At 39.8% G+C, this 20,540-nt stretch overlaps 1 long non-coding RNA gene across 1 annotated transcript; it reads right to left on the bottom strand.

Annotated features, from left to right (window-relative positions):
• Positions 1–721: 721 nt before the first annotated feature.
• On the bottom strand, positions 722–20,139 carry LOC132079258 (uncharacterized). The gene is made up of 3 exons (XR_009419373.1): positions 20,080–20,139; positions 2,023–2,056; positions 722–1,551 (listed from the first exon to the last, which is right to left on the bottom strand). It is a non-coding gene; the product is annotated as an uncharacterized LOC132079258 (long non-coding RNA).
• Between the last annotated feature and the right edge of the window lie 401 nt (positions 20,140–20,540).

Below are 20,540 nucleotides of genomic sequence, written 5' to 3'. Positions count from 1 at the left end.
TAAAAGCTCTTAGGCTTGAAAAAAAAGACCAAGATGGCTTTTTACTTACTTTTCCATATTTTAACTTTAATTTTTGAATGTTCACTAGCCAGCAGACAGTCCTCTTGTACAGTACTGGGATATAGAAAATATGGGCTCTGTTCCAAGCTTCCCTTTTTGTGCAGTCTAATTTTCAGACTTCAGAAGGGCACAAGTAACTTGCTATTTACATAGACAAAAAACATTGTCTTTGTTTCTCTCTAAGGTGAGGGTAATACAACTCCTGTTCCTCTTTTTACTTAGATTGCACATGCATCTGAGTAAGGACTCAAGTCTGGAATACTTCTTATACACTCCATTTGAAAATTTAAGCAGCCTGGCCAGATGATTTGGGCTGGTATTTCTCTTTGTACTGGACAAGGAGAAGCATCACCCAAATGTAGTAGCAAAATGGAACCTGAGTCCCAGACCCTTTAGCTATTTTGTCCTAGGATCTATAAATACTATGGTCCTTCTGTGGAATGGTTCTATTTTGTCCAAGTGTAATGCACACACAGTTGAAGGTGCAATGGTTTTTCTGTATTTCATATATACATTTGATATCCTTTGATTAGCTTAGGTATAACCACAATCATATGTGCTCAAGTCATCCCTCCTTATATACTGTCATTTCATAAATGATACATAGACTTTGCTTATCCATAAATCAATGTTTCTTCATCAGTATTTTAATTATCTTCAGGAGCAGAAAAAATGGTATTTTCTCTCATGACAGCTTTTTACCATAATTCAGAATAAGCAACTAGAATAAATGTATTACTAAACTTTTCTTGATGTGCCTGTTCCCAGGTTTCCATAGGAAGCCTAATGGGCTCACTCTTGAGTGAGCAGGACTGTCAGCCTTGTGCAAACCTCTCTTGTGTCCTTGACTCAGTCAGGCTAAGCCAACATGAAACAATAGGTTCCAGTGGGGCGGAAAACTTGAAAGGCTCCCTGGCAGGTTGAATCTCAGACTTCCACCTTTCCTCTGTGGATCCATTGTGCAGTCCTTAGAGCCCATCTGCTCACCCCTTGCTCAGTCTGTACCTAATGAGCTTTCTGACTCAACATCCTAATTTGGGCACAACAGGTTTCAGCTGAGAGGTAACGTGGAACACGGCTGCCGTCCCCCAGCTGTTGCAGGTGCTTGTGTGTCTTTTTTGCTGTAATCCATCCCAGTCTGAAGTCAAACAGGCCAGCCAGGTGGTTTACCTTTATTTTTGCCTTTGCATTGGAGTAGAGGTGGGGGTTTTCATTAGCTGCCCTTGCCTCTCCATTTTTTAGTTGATTGAGTTTCCGCCTGGCTGGATGTCCAGATTGCAGAGTGTAAGAGGGTTGGTTCTTCTTTGACAGAGCAAGGGCTGGGAGCTTTAACTATTTGATTTGGTCACAGAATCAATCCTCATTACAGCCAGTCATCTGATATGCTGCTGGTCCTGATCCTTATCTTTCTACCCTGACCCCTTCCCAAGAATAGACTTAGATGCATCCTCTAGCTCCTTATATATTGAGTGGATTGGGATAAAGGTACTGCTGTATATTAAACATTTATGGAAAGTAGAAAAGACAAAACACAGAAAGGAATAACTGATTAAATACTATCTCAGTATTTTTCCTAGCTGGAGAATGAGCTATTCAATTAATAAAGTGATCCAAATCAGCTCTGGAAGAATATTACTCAGTAAAGGTTCACCCATTAAAATTAATTTAGTTTTGCTGTATTTGCAGATACTATATATGTATTCATCAGATATGTATACAAAGAATGGCTTGGCTGGTAATTTATATTGAACAAAACAACAGAGTTTAAATGAATGCTCACATAAAATGGATTTTTAACATGTATTCAAACTAGAAATCTTATTGAAAGGGTTCAGGTCACTTAATCATCGAGCAAAACCAAATCATATGATCAGTCCTTTTGCTTTCATTATCAAAAAGGCCACAGATGCCTGTGAATATGCACAAATCATCTGTCTACAAGTACAAAATAAAATGACCTACTGCTTACTCCTTTGGAGACCAGGGTCTGGTGTTCCTATACATTAAGAAGAAATAACACCAATAAGCTACAAATATTTTCCCATTGAGAAAAACAGTAAGAGAAAAGGCTAAACTTGTTAAATTCAACATTATGATGTTATTTGATTAGTAAATAATTCTGTGAGGTCTGTATCAAACTTAAATAGATTACCTTCCCATTAAAAAATGAAATTTGTATAAAACAAATCCATAATCCATGACATTAAGAGTGATTAATGTTAAAATACAAAATATATCCATTCTAAAATGATACATCCTTTAGAGTGCTCAAAAATCTTTTTTCTCATATATTTCATTGCATAATATTTTTTGAGCATTATAATTGCTTGACTTTGACAGACTGAAAATATGATTATTACAAAATGTCATGTGCCTTTATCATTTACAATGTTGGCTAGTTAACATTTAAAGCATTCAAGGTTGCACTGGCTCCTGGGAAAAACAATTAACTATTCAGTTTTATTTTTATTCAGTCTGCCTTTTTTTATAAAGAATTTCTTTACACCGAGGTCCACAATCTGTTGATTACTCAGAAAGCAGACAACAACTGCAAAATATATCATCAGAAAATTGCTCAGTGTTCAGACTACTCTTTAGTTTTGTCATTTACTTCTGGTTTCTGTGATTGTTAGGCTAAAATATCATAACAGTAGTTACATCCAGGTAGTAACATTTGGGAGGCAAAGAATATAAGATAATGGAAACTGGTCATCTCCAAGAAGATGGGTAAAATATAGACAGGGAGGTGTTAGTAAGTAGTTTTATGGCAATTTTTGCTTTACCTTAATAAACCCTTTTGCTGAACTAAATATATTCAGATAAGAAAAGGTCTCTGGAATCTGCCACTTAGCTGTCCATTATAACTCCAACATACACATCTTCTCCAGTTTTGCACAATTAAAAAAGAAGAAACAATCAATCAGCCATGGAGTGGTTTCAGCTGGGCAGGGACTCAGCAGGACTGGCTGTCCCCACAATCACTATAATGCATGACTTTTTTAACATGTAGTAGCATTAAGCTGTCCTGATGGCTCAGCAAAAAAATGCTCAAGAGAACAACAGCTGCCCTTCTTGGTGCTCTCCTGCAGCAGACTCTAATCCCCTGGGTTTATACAGTTGTTCAAGAAACATTAAAAGGAAAAGCCTTCTAAAGCACCAGAGGCACCAAGTGGGACATTACTTGCTCCAAGTTTTATATGTGTTAAGAAAAACTATATTTTATGCTTTAAATTTTTTTACAGTAGCACCTTCCAAAACCAGCCAATGTATTAAAGATCTATATCACAGAATGCAGTTTTGTATTTATTTTTACAAAGGGAGGGGTATGTCTGCTACAGTATGACCATAAACTGAAAATGAATCTTTTCCAGTCAAGACAGTACTTGAAACTTATTTGTCTAAGCAGCTTCCAAAGTTGTAAACCCAGTCCAACTGGCTACCAGGCTCTCACTGTGCTTGGTTCAAAACAATTGGTACAGACCAGTGAATCAGACAAAAGATCAAACTAAAAATAGTTTCCACATTGGTATTTATACATCTTCAGAGTATTAAAAATAGTCTTACTGGATTTCTTGGAGTTTTTCTCATTGGGGATTCCCTGACAAATAATATTGAGGCTGTAATAAAATTGATTGAGTTTAAAATTAAGCTTTAAAAGAGTTTAAAATTAAGCTTTAAAATTAGTGTAGAAAACATTTGTAAGCCAATAAATGTTGGAGCAGAACTTGAAAGAAATCCAAACTTTTTAAGGCATAGAACTACACATAGGATATCCAAGCAATGTTAACTCTTTCCTATAGTAGTCCTTTAGTTGGAAAATAAATTTGATCTACTTTTTAATATGCTTTTAATCTGAGATTACAATCTCTTCTTACAGTAAATGATGTCAAGCATTTGCTATTAATGTACAGCATTTCTGGTGTCAACAACTTTGTGAAATATCTAAAACTCTTCTGTTAATTAACTGTAACATCAATTGTCTGTGTGAGGCTTCATGTTAGGAAATAGTAGCTATATGTGGTTTATATTGCTAAGGGAATCACAAATAAGAAATCCTAAAAGGAAAGGAATGGTTTCCAGTAAACTGTACAAGACCAAAGGTTAAGTAACTCTCAGAACATGAGGTTATGGGTTGAAGTAGTTAAAGGGGAAATATTCCAGAAATACATTTCAGAAAATAAACTAATTAACCCATAATATCACCAGAATGACAGGTATTTAAACAAAAGGGAAGGGGTGGAAATAATCCCTTTTTTGGGAAATCTACTTCAATATTTATAATTTAACCGGCCCGAATATGACACAAAATTAAAAATTTAATTAGAATTACGCAGGATTTAAATTCCTTTTTACATTATATCCTTGCATTTCTCAGTAGTGGCTCAATTGCTCAAGAAAAACAGTATTCTGGAAGGGAAGTTTTTCTATTTTTTCTGCTTCCATTCAGGGTGTTTTTCTCTAACACCTTGAGCCAACCTAATTTACAGTTGCCACAGCCTGGCCCCCACCCTCCTGTGCTGCTGGTGATTTGTGCTGATGTGAGCGCTGCGCTGAGGCAGCTCAGGGAGCTCAGCCAGCTTGAGGCTCCTGCTCCAAAGAAAGCAATTTTTGTCTCAGTTCCCTGAACTGGCTCATTATCCAGCAGCGTGAGTGGCAGCAGGGAGGGAGCTCAGCCAGCTCAGCTTCAGGCTGGTTTGAGAGGAGGTCCCAGAGAAGCCCTGGGACCCTCAGTGTTCTGAGGTTAACCACCCTGCTGGGAGCCCACAGTGACATGAGCTGTAATTACCTTTGGACAGGTAGTAAATTAAGATGAAACTTCACCAAACCTGAGACTTCCACCATGGGAACAGTACCATCTTTCAGCAGAGAAGTCACAAATGGCCCAGCATGACTTGTTACAAGTGGTTTGCTGGAAGCAGCACAGCAGAGGTGCAGCGGGATGGCTGCTCCAGTTGGACATTTCCCTGCGTGGAAAAGGGGTTTCCACACACTTCCTTCCCTATGACCCTCCGGTATGAGAGCTGCCTAAACTCACTCAACCAGATGGAAATGTCTCACTCACTTTTGCTGTGGTAATTTTCTGCCTGGGGCAGAACAAGGTGGGAATGGAGTAATTTTCTTTGGAAGCAGGTTTTTCAGCTCAACTCAGCTCAGCCCGTGCTGTTCCCTCCCGGGCTGGGGATGCATGTCCTGGTGGGATGGCTCAGGGAAGGGGTGACCTCTGCCAGGCACCCCCAGCTCACTCAGTGACACTCACTTGCAGTCACTATTTAAATAAGCCACACTGCCCACACAGCTTAAACTGAAGGTTTTTCCCTGTGAAAATCAGGATGGAACCTCTATCTATCATACCTTTATCACCTCAGTTTTCTTCACCAACAGCCCACCTGCCTATGCCTCAGAGCCAACTCTCTGAGGTATTTGATGGGTGTGTACCAGAGCTCTCTCATTATGCACCAATTTTGCAATGAGGCCACAACAAACATGTCAAAGACAGGGCTTTGCATGTAACCTTTTCCTGTTCCTCTATTGTTGTGTCTCCACACCTTCTCCATAAAATTAAAACAAAAAGAGCAATTTGTATCAACTGAACACATCCCGTTTCAACAATAAGGATGAACCTGTTGCTTCAACAGAAATTGTCAATTGCTTACCTTGTGCGAAACTGCAGAGAGTGAGGAGAGAAACAAAAAAAGCTTTTAAACCATGGGATTTCTGAAGGTTTGATCAAAGAACAATATATGGAGAATGAATGCAGGGCAGCAAAGGCATAATCACAGGTTTCTGACCTACAAGACTTGCAGGAAAAGCCAGCCCAAGTCAGGTACAGTATAGAAATCACTGGAATTGGTTCAATTTGACTGAATGCCAGAGCACACACTAATCCAGGGAACAGAGCCAGACCTGACCCCATTTGCAGGACCTTTGTTGCTGTTTTAAACATGTATCTTTACTGTGCCAGATAACAAGCCAAAGATGGTATTAGCCTTGCAATTAAAGATTAATTAGCAAAAGAAGCAATGCTTTGATCCATACCAGTTACTTAGACTGCCATTAATGCCAACTGGGGTGTATTAACTATGGATTTTTCTCTAACAATGTTTTAATCAATTAGAATAAATAAATTAATTTAGGCTACATGATAAGTTATAACACCTAAGTCTCAAAACCTACTCCCTTAAAATCAGCAACCTAGCCATTAGACTGGAGTTATAATTACAAGTATTAGGAAATAAATTTAATATTTTCATCTGTTTGTACTCTGAGGCTTATAAGAATATGGTGTTAGGCAATGCCAGTGTAATGGTCTGCTCCTTCCCTCTGTGCCCTGCAAGCATCCCATCTGCTCAGCTGCCTCAGCAGGACCATGTGTGAGACCAACCCGTGAGCCAGACCAAGGGAACTGGCCCAGCTCTGGGCTTTATTTGGGGAGAGGGGAGGATTGTCAGGGCTGGCTGAGTTCCCCTGCTGACACCCCCACAAAGAGCTGTGTCAGCAGGGCCAGTGGTGCAGCAGGAACAGAGCAAGGATGGCTAAAGTTAGTGCTGCTGCCAAGGGCTGCTGTCATGAGACAAAACCACAGGAGCAGCCTGCTCACTGGCCATGCCCACAGCAGCCCCAGAGAAATGCTCCAGCCCTGAGTCAGCCATGAGCCCCACAGCAGGAAAAAAACCCTGAACGAGCAGGAAAAACCCACTGAATGAACATAGGGAGGATGAACAGATGGTATCCCAGGATAAATGCTGGGAACACTCTGCTGTACAGTGACTTTAGAAGAAAAGCTGTGATGAGGCTGATCAGTAGTGAAACTTGGAGAAAATTAATCTGAACAGTAAATAATGAGGCTTATTGGAAGTGATAAATACAGGGCTATTGAATTGATTGCTAAAGAATTCCCTCATTTTATCCATTGTTTTAAAGACATTTTGCATGCAGTAAAGCAAAGGATAATCACTTTAAAGGATCATTGTCAGAAAGATGTATATGAAATAGTAAATCAAGAAAAACAGGCTAAAGCTTAGTTCAAATAGGAGAGAATCTTAGACAAAAGACACTTAGACAGAAATTAATCAACCTTTTCCCTCCTCACAATTCATAGCAGTAACTCTGAAAACAAACAATTTATCCTCTAGGGATGATTGTTTTTCTAAGCCATGGCCCTGATGAATGTATTTTTTAGTCTCAGATATAAGGAAAGCTGCAAAAGGTTAAAAAATGTGGGTATAGTTTAGAAAAACATCTAAGAATTTGGAAATTCATCTGAATGCTTTCTATCAGAAAAAATGTGCTGTAAGTCTTGTGAGAAAAAGGCTTATTTGTGATGTTGGCTCTTTTATTTCTGTTCTCAGCTGGAATATGATGAGAATAGTCAACCTCACACATGGTGTTTTGTCTTCAGGAGTTGTGGGGAAAAAGTTCAGTTCTAAAAATAGAAGATTATGGTGAGACTTTCATCCTACGTAAACTCACTTTGCCTCTTGTGAGAGGGAGTGACAATAGGATAGCAATGTAAAATTTTCCTTAACTGAAGAGTTGCATGCAGATAAAGAACAGAGAATTGTTTTCATTTTACAAGATTAAAAAGTCCCCATATATTCAACTGGAAATAAAACTTTTGTTCTGATTTTTAGTTTCATGGCACAAAATCAAAGGTGCCTCTCAGCTGACTTGAACTGTAACTCTGACACCCACCAAGTTCTTATGACAGTGCCTAGAGATGAAGCTTGACCATACACAGCAGTAGGACTGAGTCTTAGCAACAAATGGAATAAGTAGTCGACCATCATTAAATTACCTTCAAAAACTACATTTCATTTCCAAAATGCCTTAGAAACGTATATTTTTTTCATTTTAAGTCAGCTGGATGTAGCCTCTAATAGCAGTCAAGAAAATGAAACTTGAAATTTTAAATTACTTCAACTTGTTGAAATTTTTCTACCAACAGTTTTATATGACAAATACACATATGTGCAGGGAAGTGTACATGTAAATTCTGTGTGCTCTGCCTCACCAGGGGCAGCTGAAGAAATCACATCTCTTCCATAATGGCAATTCTCCCTTTTGATAGATCAGGAGGTTTTTTATCTTGAAACAAATGGGTTTGGTTTATATTTCCTTGGACTAGCTCTGCTGGGAAGCCTTTAATATTTCTAATCTCACAGACACCCACATCAACAAAGGCATCTACAGGTCACAGTCAGATAAATGCTGCTTTTGCCAGCAGTTCTGTCTTAAACCATCCTTGTCTCCAGGCTCCTTGTTCTTCCTTTTCTTTCTGCCTTGTTGCCCCCAATGAACTCTTTGGAGAGGAGTAGCAGTGATATGGAGAATACAGGTTTTAACCTGCAAAAGCTCCCTGATCCACTATAAATCAGACTTGCACTATTAGGACTGAGGAGATTCCTACTTAAAAAGGGTCACACACAGCCCTCCATGGTCTCTCCTTCTCTCTCCCACCCTGGATAAGGTTGCAGTTTCACACTGCTTTTGTATGAACCAGCTTGTTGTTACTGACTCTTGCAGTTTATTGGAAAATTAAAAATTCAAATATGCAGACTATTTTATAACCCCACATAAATGTACAAACTTCCAAGATTCAGTACGTTTGCTGTCCCAAAACCAGACACACAATATAGGTATTTGTATGTAAAAATTCATAGACCAAATTTTAAAGGCTCTATAACACACAAAAAAGAGCTATTAGGCAGCTGCTCACTCCCCACTTTTATGAATAGAGGGCTGAGTTATTACTCTGTATAATAGAGTACTTGTTTTTCCATGAGGTAGGAGGTAATCCCTAACACTTATTCTGTTTACAGGTCATATCTGCTTCCCCAGTGATTCTCCCAGGGCCTGGTATATTTTCTGAGGGGCAGTGGGACTAGACTAAGTACCTTTCACATACTGACCAGGGTATATGCTCCCTATTTAGAACTCTATAGAGAGATTCCAAAGAATATGCTTTTGTTTTAGGGAACAGAGGCACATTTTTGTTTTGCTCCTCCCCTCCCAAATCTTTTCCTTCAGAAAAAACTCTTGGTAATCCTTCATGCTTGAGTTTTTTTAATCTATAGACAAAAATCTGGAGCCAGAAGTCAGAAGAAAATTTAAATGCATAAATCCCTTTAAAAGAGCTTCTATCTTATCTAGGCTTATATACATGTGGTAGGAACGTGGAGACTGGAGCCAACTGTATCATTTTTGCCAATCTGCCTTCAAGTATGAATTATGTCCCAAAAGTTTATATGCTTTCCTAGATATATGTTACATAGCTCACAAATAACTGTGTAGTTTGTCTGTCACCTATCCCAGCAGCTGTGAGAAATACCTGGACTCCTCAGGAAGACATATTGTTCACAATGTCATCACCTTATTCATTTAGAAAATAATAAATTCTCAGGAGCAGCATCAAAGAGTAGTGAAAAAAGGTTACTGTGGATCCTGAGACAGCTTTTGTTCAGTTCTCTCCCCTGGATATTTCCCTTCCCCTTGCTTTTTCTATCCCTTATGCTCTTTGGGACCAGTTCAGTACAGAGGATTTCTCTGCAAACGTTGGCTTCATTCACAGTCAAGTAAAGCAAGGGATCAGACTCATCTGCATGTCTAGAGCAACCAGAACTTCAAGTTTATCATTCAGAAATCACACAGACCCATAAGCTGAACATTTATTTGGCCTCTGTATCACAAGGGACTTTGAGAACAGAGTTTCCATCTCCCCTGCCTTGATCTGAGATGGAGCATTACTGAATTTGGGGACATGGTCAGAGTTGTGCAGCTGGTCTGTATCAAGGGATGAACTCCTTCACACCACCAAAGCTGCCAGGCCCCTCAGATCTGCAGTCTGACTACACATGGAGACACTCCCTAATCTGGTTCTGTCAAAATAATCTGCTTTTTGTGGCAAACTATCAGAGAACCATAGGAAAGGAATGAAAGAAAAATGTTCCTTTTTGTTGGCTCCTGTTACTCCTGGGACTGGACAAGGTTCTCACTGACAGTTGGTTACCATGCCTACTAATACCTTGACAGAAAGTGAATGAATACCATGATTTAGAAGAAAAGTGAAATCTCACTAGGAATATCACAGGAATAGGCAACTGTAAGTAGTTTCTTTAAAGAGAGGAACTGATGGCCATTTGGAAAAAAAGTATTTATATTTAATGATCTGCAAAGTTTAGCCTCTGGCTAAACTATTTAAAGATAATCTTACAATTAAAACCAGTTAACTCAAAAACTGCTGCAAGATGAAAAATATTTGTTCTCTTGTCCACACTTTGAATTGGCACAACCTTTTTTTTGCAGCTAACTTCCCTCCAAATACTAAATGCTGCTATCTTACATAGCATAGAGAAGAGGGACAGCATCTCTTACTCAGTCAAGAAACAAGTCTGAGTGCCTTACTGCCAGGAAAGACAACTCACTTTGTACAAGAATGCTATTTGTCTGTTAGACATACAAGAATCCACTTAGATTCCATTTCAGCTCATTTGTAGTTGCCAATATCTACCCTTTAAGTACTTCCAGCTGCCACTTCTGTGTTGAAAAGGTATCTGTTTTCATCTTTCATTTAGGACTGAGACATTGTCCAAAGCATCTGGTAATGTGAACTGTGGGGCCCTGGGTAGCCCAAGAACTACATAACCTGGTTCAAAGAGGGCAATAAAGGAGATTCCTGAGTGGTTCTTCTGGTCCTTTGTTATCAAAAAATTCTACCTAACAAACCCACTTTCTTTTGCAGGCTTGTTTTTAACCCTGCATCAGTTCCCCAGTCAAGCTGGCCAGATAGCTGCACACACAGCTGCACTTGCAGAACTGAGAGTGTGATGCAGGGGCAGGAGGAGATTTCCACTCTACCCTTCTAGAATTTCACAAATCACAAAACTGACTTGACCACAGTACATCCAAATCAGAGACAGAAGATCTCAGCCTATATTGACACTAACCCAAACCTCCTCCACAGCACTAATTCCTCAGGCAAACATCTACAAATAGGCTGTGGATTCAATAATGATTTCAAAATGTTTGCTTTCAGGAAACAATAGTGGGAGGATAAAGGAGGTAAAACAAGATATTTTAGATCCTACACTTGAGTGAATCGTTTATCAGCTGCCACGATCTCTATTGAGAGCTAGCAAGAAGTAATAAAATATCTAGGGCTTAAAAGATACAATCTTCCCTAAAATCACCATCTAGGCTCAGAAAAGCAGATTTCCATCACAAACTTGCATTGCTGTCCTATGCCTCAAAATCAATGGCTAGTCCACCTGAACTACAACTACTTTAACCATTCAATAATGGAGATACTGCCCAACAACTCCCCAGTGTGTCTGACAGTGTATGGACACTGCAGGCATTTTTAGAGCTACAGCTCATGAAAGCACAGCCAGCCTGGCTGTAGAGCAGCTGTTGTTAGCAGAACTCTTGCAGCACAGATTTCATTGCAGGGGTGCATGATGTTCTACAAAACTGAATAAATACTTAAGAAGTATTATTAGCCAGCTCAGAGATCTGTTTCAGTCTAGCTCTTCTGCCAGCAGCCAGTCATTTTAACTGGTATTTTAACAATACAACTTCAATTACATGGAAATAACATTTGTTTTAACTGCTCCCAGAAATCACAGAACTTACAAAGCAAAGTGTCTCCCAATATCCTTGTTCAGAAGGGCTCTTTTGCCATGACTCTCATCATGTAGGGATAATTTGATGTAAAAAGTCTCATTTGACTAATATGAACACTGCCCATAAACTGCTGGGAGATATTTCTCTGGGCCTGAAGCTAATGAGGCTGTGGCTGTACTGACCTTTCCTGGTGACTAATAGGTGACTAATACAGGCCAACAGTCCCCATTTTCCCTCTTTAGACACTCTCCATTCCCAGGCATCCTTTCTCACTGAGGTGCCATCCTTGCTGTTGTGCCACCACTGAGACTTGTTTGGTCCCAGAGTGAATCAAATCAGGGAACTGATTCAGCTGAAAAATAAAAGCAACCACAAGCAAGTGTCTGTGTTGGCAAAAGGGAGGAGGTAAGAAGCAAAAGAGGCTGCAGTAAGAAGCAGAAGTCAGGACTTGATACCTTGGTTCAAACCACAGCCTATTAAGTGAGCCTTGCTGACAGAGTGTATCTATTCTAACAGCAGATCTGGAGCTGTAAAGGCATGAAATTACTGCTGAGTGGGAAAAGGTCAGTTAAAGAGTTCAGAAGAGATGTCAAGTCAGCCTTCATAGTCCCTTGTCTTAGTTGTAGCTCCACTCTTTCAATAAAGAAGGAATTTAAGAGGTTTGAATTCAACACTACAAGAGTTTATTTAGTAGCTTTGAGTATCTCTGAGAAATGATAGTTGTTTCAAGAATAATTAGTCCAAGAATATACTGGCAACATAGTTCAAACAGGGTCCTTCCAATACATTTACAAGATTCAGGGACAGGTACCAACTTCCTTAACTGAGTACCCCTTTTTGGCATTCTTCAGTTCACCTCCCATCTCAGTTAAATACAAGACATTTAATGCAAAATCTCATGCAGTCTCCATGAATTACTGCATATCAGTTCCTTCTTCTAAAGCACACAATTAAAAAATTTCAGACAGAAAAGAGCTTGGAGCAAAATTCCTTGGCTAAATAGCTTTTAAGTTTGTGAGAACTTAGATCCAAAGTATGTTACTGTAATCCATCTAATTCAACCAGCATTTCATCCTTTATAAGTAACTCAGTCTAAAGCTTTATACTCAACTAGTGAAACTTGAAAAAATGCTGATTTCCATGCTAAACAATCTCCTGTCAACAATCATATATAAGAAAGTACATCAATAGTCCTCATGTACATAGTAGATAGATCTGAATTCAGGACATCATTCAGGATCTTGAAGTCATACCTAAATTACCAATAAAGCATTCATGGAGATGGCAAATAATTTTCTCCTGACATTAATATTGCTTCATGTGACCCCAGTTCACACGTTCCAGTTCCCAGTTCTGACTATTTTAACTTTCTGCTCACCAGTTCATCCACAACACATTCTTTAAGCTGCTTTGTATAATGGTTTTCTTTCTCCTTTGTCTTGACGATACCATGAGTCCATTCTGAGTCCCTCAGCTCCCTCCTGCTTCACCACATCTATCCTTGTCACAGAGCACAAAAAGTGCAAAAATATGTAGTCCAGCTTCTCCTTTACTCTTGTGAAAAATGGGTCAGTCAACTTTGTGCTCCTCCCTACCTTTCACCCTTTGTAGTTATATCCTGTCTGCTCTATTGTTCAGATTTCTCTCCTAGATGGTAAATTCTTCACAGCAGACACTCCATCTACTCTTAACACTTGGCCTGTTGTGGATTTTGCTATCATACAGAGGATAAAAGTATATTCCACACAGACCTGAATGTTTTCTCATATGAACCAAAAAAACCCAAACTCTGTGCAAAATTGCCAATGTTTTTGAGTCAGAAAAGTAATGTAGGAGTCTATTTTTAGACACTGTGTTAAGTTTCACTCACTTTTGATAATATGTATTTTCCTTTTATGGAGCTATGTTTTGTTTATGGCTTAGAAATTGTGCATGAGATCTCACACGATGACCTTTAAAATAAACCAAGTTTAACATCTTGATATCCACAGTGGCGTGGGAGTCTAAAGATGTGGTTGCAGATACCTGTTTCTCGTTAGAAGGAAGCTAATGACAGATCATGCCACTTCCTCACTTATCAAGGAAGATCCTCTTGATGCAAGTTTTGTGTTAACTGCATCAGTTCACCATGCACTGGGGGAGTATTTCTATTATATGGATACAAGTTGTTGACAGAGCTCAATACTGTACATTATTCACCAATTGATTAATCCATAGAAATGAACAGAATACATTTAATACCTATACAAAGCTCACGAACTCGTCTGCACAATATTGAGCAGGCAATAAATGTGAAGTACAGCGGATAGAATTTCCAGACATTTTCCAGTTTCATCTCTTCAATCACAAGGAAGCATAACAGAAAATGGCATCTGTTGGTCTGTATCTTCTGATGGCACTAATTTCTCAGCTAATTTGCATAGAAGTGCCAAAGAATGAAAACCATTACATTCTTTTAGGAGATGAGCTACATAACAGACAGCAACTGTACGAACTCCACAGACACCCTTATCACTGACCTGAGTCCTGATCTGGACATAGTGTACTTGAAAAGACTAAGAAGTATTTTAATTGCCCTTTTCTTTTCCTGCCACTGATGTTTGTGCTGAGCTTGTCAACAGGATGTTTTGTACACACATGTTCTTGAGGATCCCAGCTGCAGTGTGAGTGAGCAATGTAAGGAAAACCAACACTGGATGCTGCCAACCGTGCCCTACAAACCTCAAGGAAGAAGCTCTTTAATGATCTCTACTACAGAAACAATCTTTGCAGACCAAAGACTGGAAAACAACTGATGTACTTTGTCACCTCAGCTAAAAACCTTGTTGAGTGGAAGTCAAAACCTACACAATACTGTTCAGGTGTAACAGCTGCATCCCAAATTCATTTTATTCATGCAGGGATGCAAGAAAGCTTTGCAATGGAAATTCCAGGATTAACAAGGTGACTATTTATGTTCAGCTAAAAAGACTGGTCAGCTTGACATGCCTACTCTAAATACTGAAGTGGAAGAAAAGAAAGGTGTTTACAAAAGCTAACTTTAGCTTAGTAAGGCTAAGAAAACAACTGAGCAGAAGCTATCCTGAATTACCGTTTGAAAAACCTCTTCCCAACCCACACAGACCTGAGTGAAGAGTACCATCAATATGCTAGGATCAGTTTTTATCAATATCCCAAAATCTGTTAAAGAGTTGCAGATGGCTTCCTTAAGGGCTGAGCTGTATTTAGTGAAAATCAATTTCAGTCACAGTCCTAGAACAGCCAATAAAAATTCCTAGTGCAAGAAGGAATACAATTAGCTGCTCACTGTGAGTCTGCACTGTCAGTACTGTGACACGGAGGGTTCCAAAGCACAGGGGAAGTGAGAGGAGTGAGCTGTGTGGGTGAAATGTTCTCTCTGACCAGGTGATCCCATGAATTCAGAGCTGGGCTGAGAGGAAAACGGTACACAATAGCAGCCAGGCAGTGATAGGTGAAGATGCAAGATATTTTCTAACAGGATGAGGTTAGCTCTTCCTCTCATGAAAATATACCAACTTTTTCTGTAAAACCTCCTCTTCATCTAAATTGATTTTTTTTTATGAAGAGGTATGAGGAAAATAAAGTGTGGGTGGATCAAATCTGTTTGTCTTCAGTTTCTCTACAAAGTTAAATGGAAACTCTTCCCTCCATCCTGTGGAGAACACAAAAGCTGTGTTTGCTTCTGTGGCATAAGGCATCACTTTCAATGAACACTGTATTACACACTTTGCCTCTAACAAAGAATGGAGAATCTTACTACAAATGTGAGTTTAAATACTAAAAATGAACACAAGAAAAAGGGGTAAATATTTAATCTATGGGTAAATGCTGTACCAGTACTACTGCACAGAAAGACAGCAGTGACTAATCTTATTTCTTTTCTCTCTCTATCCCTTCAGCCAGCACTGCTGCCATTATGGGATATGCACTCTCAGGCCATGCTGCACAGTCATGCATGTTACCCACACCAGTGAGCAAATTTTACACTGATTTTACAGTCTGCATTGCAACACTTGGCATGCTGATAAAAGTTAATGGGAGAGAAGGTAATTTATTAAATCCCTATTAATTCAGCATTCATAATGCAGTATTTCTATAGCCTACAGGCTATAAACTTTCTAAGAACTACAACTCTTTTCCATGTTCAGGCACTGCAAAACATGAAAGCTGCTATTAGCTGTAATAAGAGAATGTCACAGGGCAACATGACATAATTACCATGCCACTGATGTGACAGGTAGGCATCATGGTCTAACTGTACAGTGATTTACTGCCTGAATCCTGCAGTCCCAATATTGCACCTCTCTGAAATCTTATCATTCTGATGCCCTTGTGAACACCTCACCTTCCATTCCCTTCCACCCACAGATCTGAATACACAATGTTAAATTAACTGCTAAAAAACCAAACCCTTACAAACACCCCTTTTGTATGCCATACAGGGGAAATAAATGCACATTTCTGCTCAAGTGAAACTGCCTCATATTGTTTTTAACACCCTTCAGATCTCATGGGTTTTGTGGCTCGTGTAGGTGTCTCTACTCACACATGTTTACTTGTGTTCTGTCTGGTGTCCAGGATTTGGCTCTATTTCAGCACTAAATAAAACAACGGCTTCAGCTTTTAAACTTTTTGTTGCCTGGGATTTAGTATGGAAATGTAACTAGAATGGATACAGAGATGGCCAGAAACTTTGCTCTCAATTTTATAGCAATTCAGAAAGTTAATGAAACAGTAAACTACCCCATAAATAACAAAAAAAAAACCAAACAACCACCCCAAAAAACAAAAACCCCCTTTTACTGCCTGAAAAACTTATAGAGAATGGCAGAGGTCCATTTCTTAAGTAAATAAGCATACACTGAACCAAACCAGGTAAGTCAGTGAGAAGCTTCCCAATGAAGTTCAATCACAGCCTCATTTTTTTTTTTTACTCACAAAGACAATCTTTGACAATGCTTAAGATTAGAAAAGGTACAAATGTAGTAATTTTAGATAAATATCTTTATAACGCTCACTTTTCTTTGACCACAATGAGGGAAACCACTTGATCAGTTTCTGTTTAAGAAGTCCAACATGACCAGCTGCTGACAACTCATGCTAACACCTGTGCAGTGGTAAGTGCACAGGCACACACAGCAGCCTAACACTGCTTAGAGAAGTTTGCAAATCAACAAGAAAAGTTTTAGAGAAGGGAATGTGTTTATACTGCTTTAAACCAGCTAAAAAGTAGGTTGAAGATCTGTATTCAAATCCAGCTCTGCCAGCTCCACGCAACAGAATACTAATCAAAAAATGCATGTTCACAACTGTACATAGATGATACCATTGGTTGCAACCACCAAACAATAATTTTTCAAGGCAGTTGAACAGGAACACAATGACATACTGAAGCATTAACAAACGTATGGAGTTTATCAAGGAAAATTAAGTTAAAATGAAAAAAGTATCAGATTTGTAAGACAGTCCTCTTGCAGACAATAATTTTCTAAAAACAGAAAACAGAGACTCTCCCACCACACCAGGGCAAGGGAAAAGTATTTATTTGTTTAACTGATAGACGTCTAACAGCTGATTCACATTAGCTCCTGCAACACAGTTTCATTTGGGAGCTAAGTGAACACAAGTGAGGCATTTTAAGGCTCCTCTCATAAACCTCACTGAGGCTGGAGCTCCTTGGAATATGGGTGACTGAACCAGACTCCCCCAGGAGCTCAGCAGTTCTCCTTAACTGACCTAGACAAGTGGTTTTTAACAATACATGATGCACTCCCTCCTCACCAAAGGCTTGCTTTCCATGTTTAGCTTTTAATGTTTTTCATCACCTTTGTCATCAGCACCTCTGACTCAAAGCCTCAAGCGTCGGCTCCTGCACAGTGGCACAGATGGAACTTAAGCCTCGCAGGCCATCTCATCCTCCTTGACTCAAAGCCTGAATATAAGCAAGTTCCTGTTTAAAAAGTCTACAGCTCTCATTATGTTGAGTTCCTAGGTTTGACTAAAGAATGGCAGTAAAATGCCTTTGTGAATGAAGACTTTTTCCAGCTAACACCTGTGTGGGACCTCTCACAGTCTTGCCAGCTGACGTGTTTGAAAAGCACGTTCTTGTGCGTGTCATAACGGGTAAGGGAAAACCAAACCAAAACAAAACCCGTCCCACCTCCCCCTCCTTCCCCAGCAACCCGAGGCATGCTTATGCTTTGAACTGGAGAGCAGCTGAGCTGACATGTGGCTCACTTGCCAGTTTCTGAAACTGCAGTGCTGGGCAACTCTAGGATTTTGATATTCAGACTCTGTATTTGTACCGCCAACATTTAACCTCACATTCCAGGGCGGGGCTGGGCTCAGAGCCTGGGACATTCCAAAAAGCATTCCAGCCTGCAAGGCCCTGGAGGTAGACCCTCACTGAGTGCATCCACACTAAAGGCTGGCAAAAATATCTCTGCATTCCCATTCACATTGCTAGTAAGCAGAATACAGGGAGGACAAGTTACGGTTCTCCCCATACCCATGGACCACACTTTGGCAGGTATCATTACAAATACTCTCTGCAGCATCATTACCAAGTGAAAAAATACAAATGCTCTTTTGTTGGCTGAGGGTACCCCTGGGACAAAAACCCCTCCAGTTGCTTCACAGAGTTCCACAGGATTAACACTGAAACATTTTCACTAAGCAAATACTTAAAATAGAGCACAGTTTTCATCAGTATTGACCAAGTATTATATTCACACTGCATTAAATGAAAAAAAAAATTCTGAAAAGTGAAGCTAAATATCCTGCAACCCAGCTGTGGTCTCAATTGCCACCCTATGCAAGAATGCTGAAGTGCCATGGCTGGATTGGTAAATAGTGCAGAAGACAGTGTATTTTTGTGCCAACAATAAAAATACCTGCCACCTTCTGTTTCTGGAAGGTACAGCAGGGAAGAGAAGCACGGTAGAAACTCAGACAGTAACCAGTTGCTCTTTAAAAGCAACGTGAATGTAAGGATTTCTAAGAGGAAAACACTGGTCACTGAAGTAATTACATTTCCACCAACACTGAGAAAGGATAACTCCATTTATCATGTGTGATCCTATCTGTAGAACTGGTTAGGATGAATTCAATGATCAAAGTCGTCACACATTGGTTGTAACAGTTACAAGGAGTGAAAGTATGTAATAAAGTCATCAAATCACAACATTCTGGCAAGCACATAGATATATATACAAGTGCAACATTTCTTTGGTTCTTCCTGAAACTGATCAAAGGCGTCAAATGTTACACTTTCTAGCCATTTGCCAGAATTACAGCCCTTCTATATTTAGCATTAAAAGCTCATTCCAACAGAGTGACTCCTCACTCTCATTTTCACAGGCTCTGTTTGGCCTATCCATAGATACAGCACAGACAACCCCATTAGTGTGTACAAGCACTGCAGAGAGCTAAGGGGAGTAAGTGTAACATTGGCAACTGTGTAATAATTTCAGGAAGGATTTGAAAACATGAGGTCATTAAAAACAGAAACATCCCCCCCGCAAGGTTTAGCACCCATTTGATTTAATAAACACACTTTGCAGGCTAGTGTTAACACAGAATTTGTTTCACTCCTAGCAAACTATGCAGCCAGCTTTATCCACCTCTCTCCACCAACCAAACCAAGGCACATATTCTGTAATATAAGATGAGTAGTAAAGCCCCTCCAGGCTGGTATTCATGCTACCTGTATTAAGGTATCTGTCTTCAACTACAGTTACATGTGAATCTTTGACAGCATCCTGCAGAAATCTGCTCAGTGATCAAATGAATCCAGGATTTACACCTCCTCAAGCAGCACAGGAACACCAAGCTCTCAGCACAAACCTGTGCTCTGCATGAATGGAGTCACTGGCTGAAGGAAGCAATATGAAAAGTCTGCACAGGCTGTACCTCACTCAGGAGGCAGGAGGAGGCACATTCACATCACATGACAAAGTACCAGAAATAAAACCCCCAAGGTACAAATACTGTTATGAACACCTTGGCTCCTACATTGAATGATCCTATCTCACTTCTGTAAGAAGTTCAAGTCAGCAGTGACACACTTTCTCCTGAGTAATTTTTTGGGTTTTCTGGGTCAAAAGAGGAATAACATGCTTCTCATGGCTGACTCATCTATTAACTCATCCCAATCCACTGGAACTCCCACTGATCCACAGTAATTGCTGCCATACAAGTCCACCGTGTACTTAGGCAACATCAGCTGTATTACCCAAAGATTCAATTTTCCTTTTAGGCAGACAATGATTACAAGACTAAGCCAGATCCTTCTGTGTGGCAGGACAAGAGGCAATGGGCACAAATTGGAATTCAGGATATTCCATGTAGAAGAAGGAAAAAAACCTCACTTTTGCTTACCTTGAGGATGCTCAAACACTGGAATGAGTTGCCAAGAAAGGTTGTGGAGTCTCAACCCTTGAAGATGTGCAAAACCCAGTTAGACACAGTCCTGAGAAACCTGCCCTAATTCATCCTGCTTTGAGCATGGGGTTTGGATCACACAATCTCCAGAGGTCCTTTCCACACTCAAACATTCCATGATTCTATTACATTAGACCCTGCAAATCACACTGGTAGAAGGACCTATGTTGTTATCTTATTGTATTTCATATTTCTGGAGTCCCATCTTAAAGTCCATACCTTCTTGCTGGTCCTATTATGCAGCTCCTTTCTGCAGCACAGTTCCTCATGGTTTCCACAGGGGCTCCTCCTGGGCTCTCGACCCAACCCCCTTTTATCCCAGAGCCCTTCATGAGCTACAGCTGCTACCCAACCAAGGATCCCACAGCTGTAGCTCATCCAGAGCAACAGGACCCACC

This window comes from Ammospiza nelsoni, chromosome 13, assembly GCF_027579445.1.
Source record: "Ammospiza nelsoni isolate bAmmNel1 chromosome 13, bAmmNel1.pri, whole genome shotgun sequence".
Classification (NCBI taxonomy): domain Eukaryota; kingdom Metazoa; phylum Chordata; class Aves; order Passeriformes; family Passerellidae; genus Ammospiza; species Ammospiza nelsoni.
Note: the sequence above shows the minus strand (reverse complement) of the source record. Positions and strands in the feature narration are given on the sequence as shown.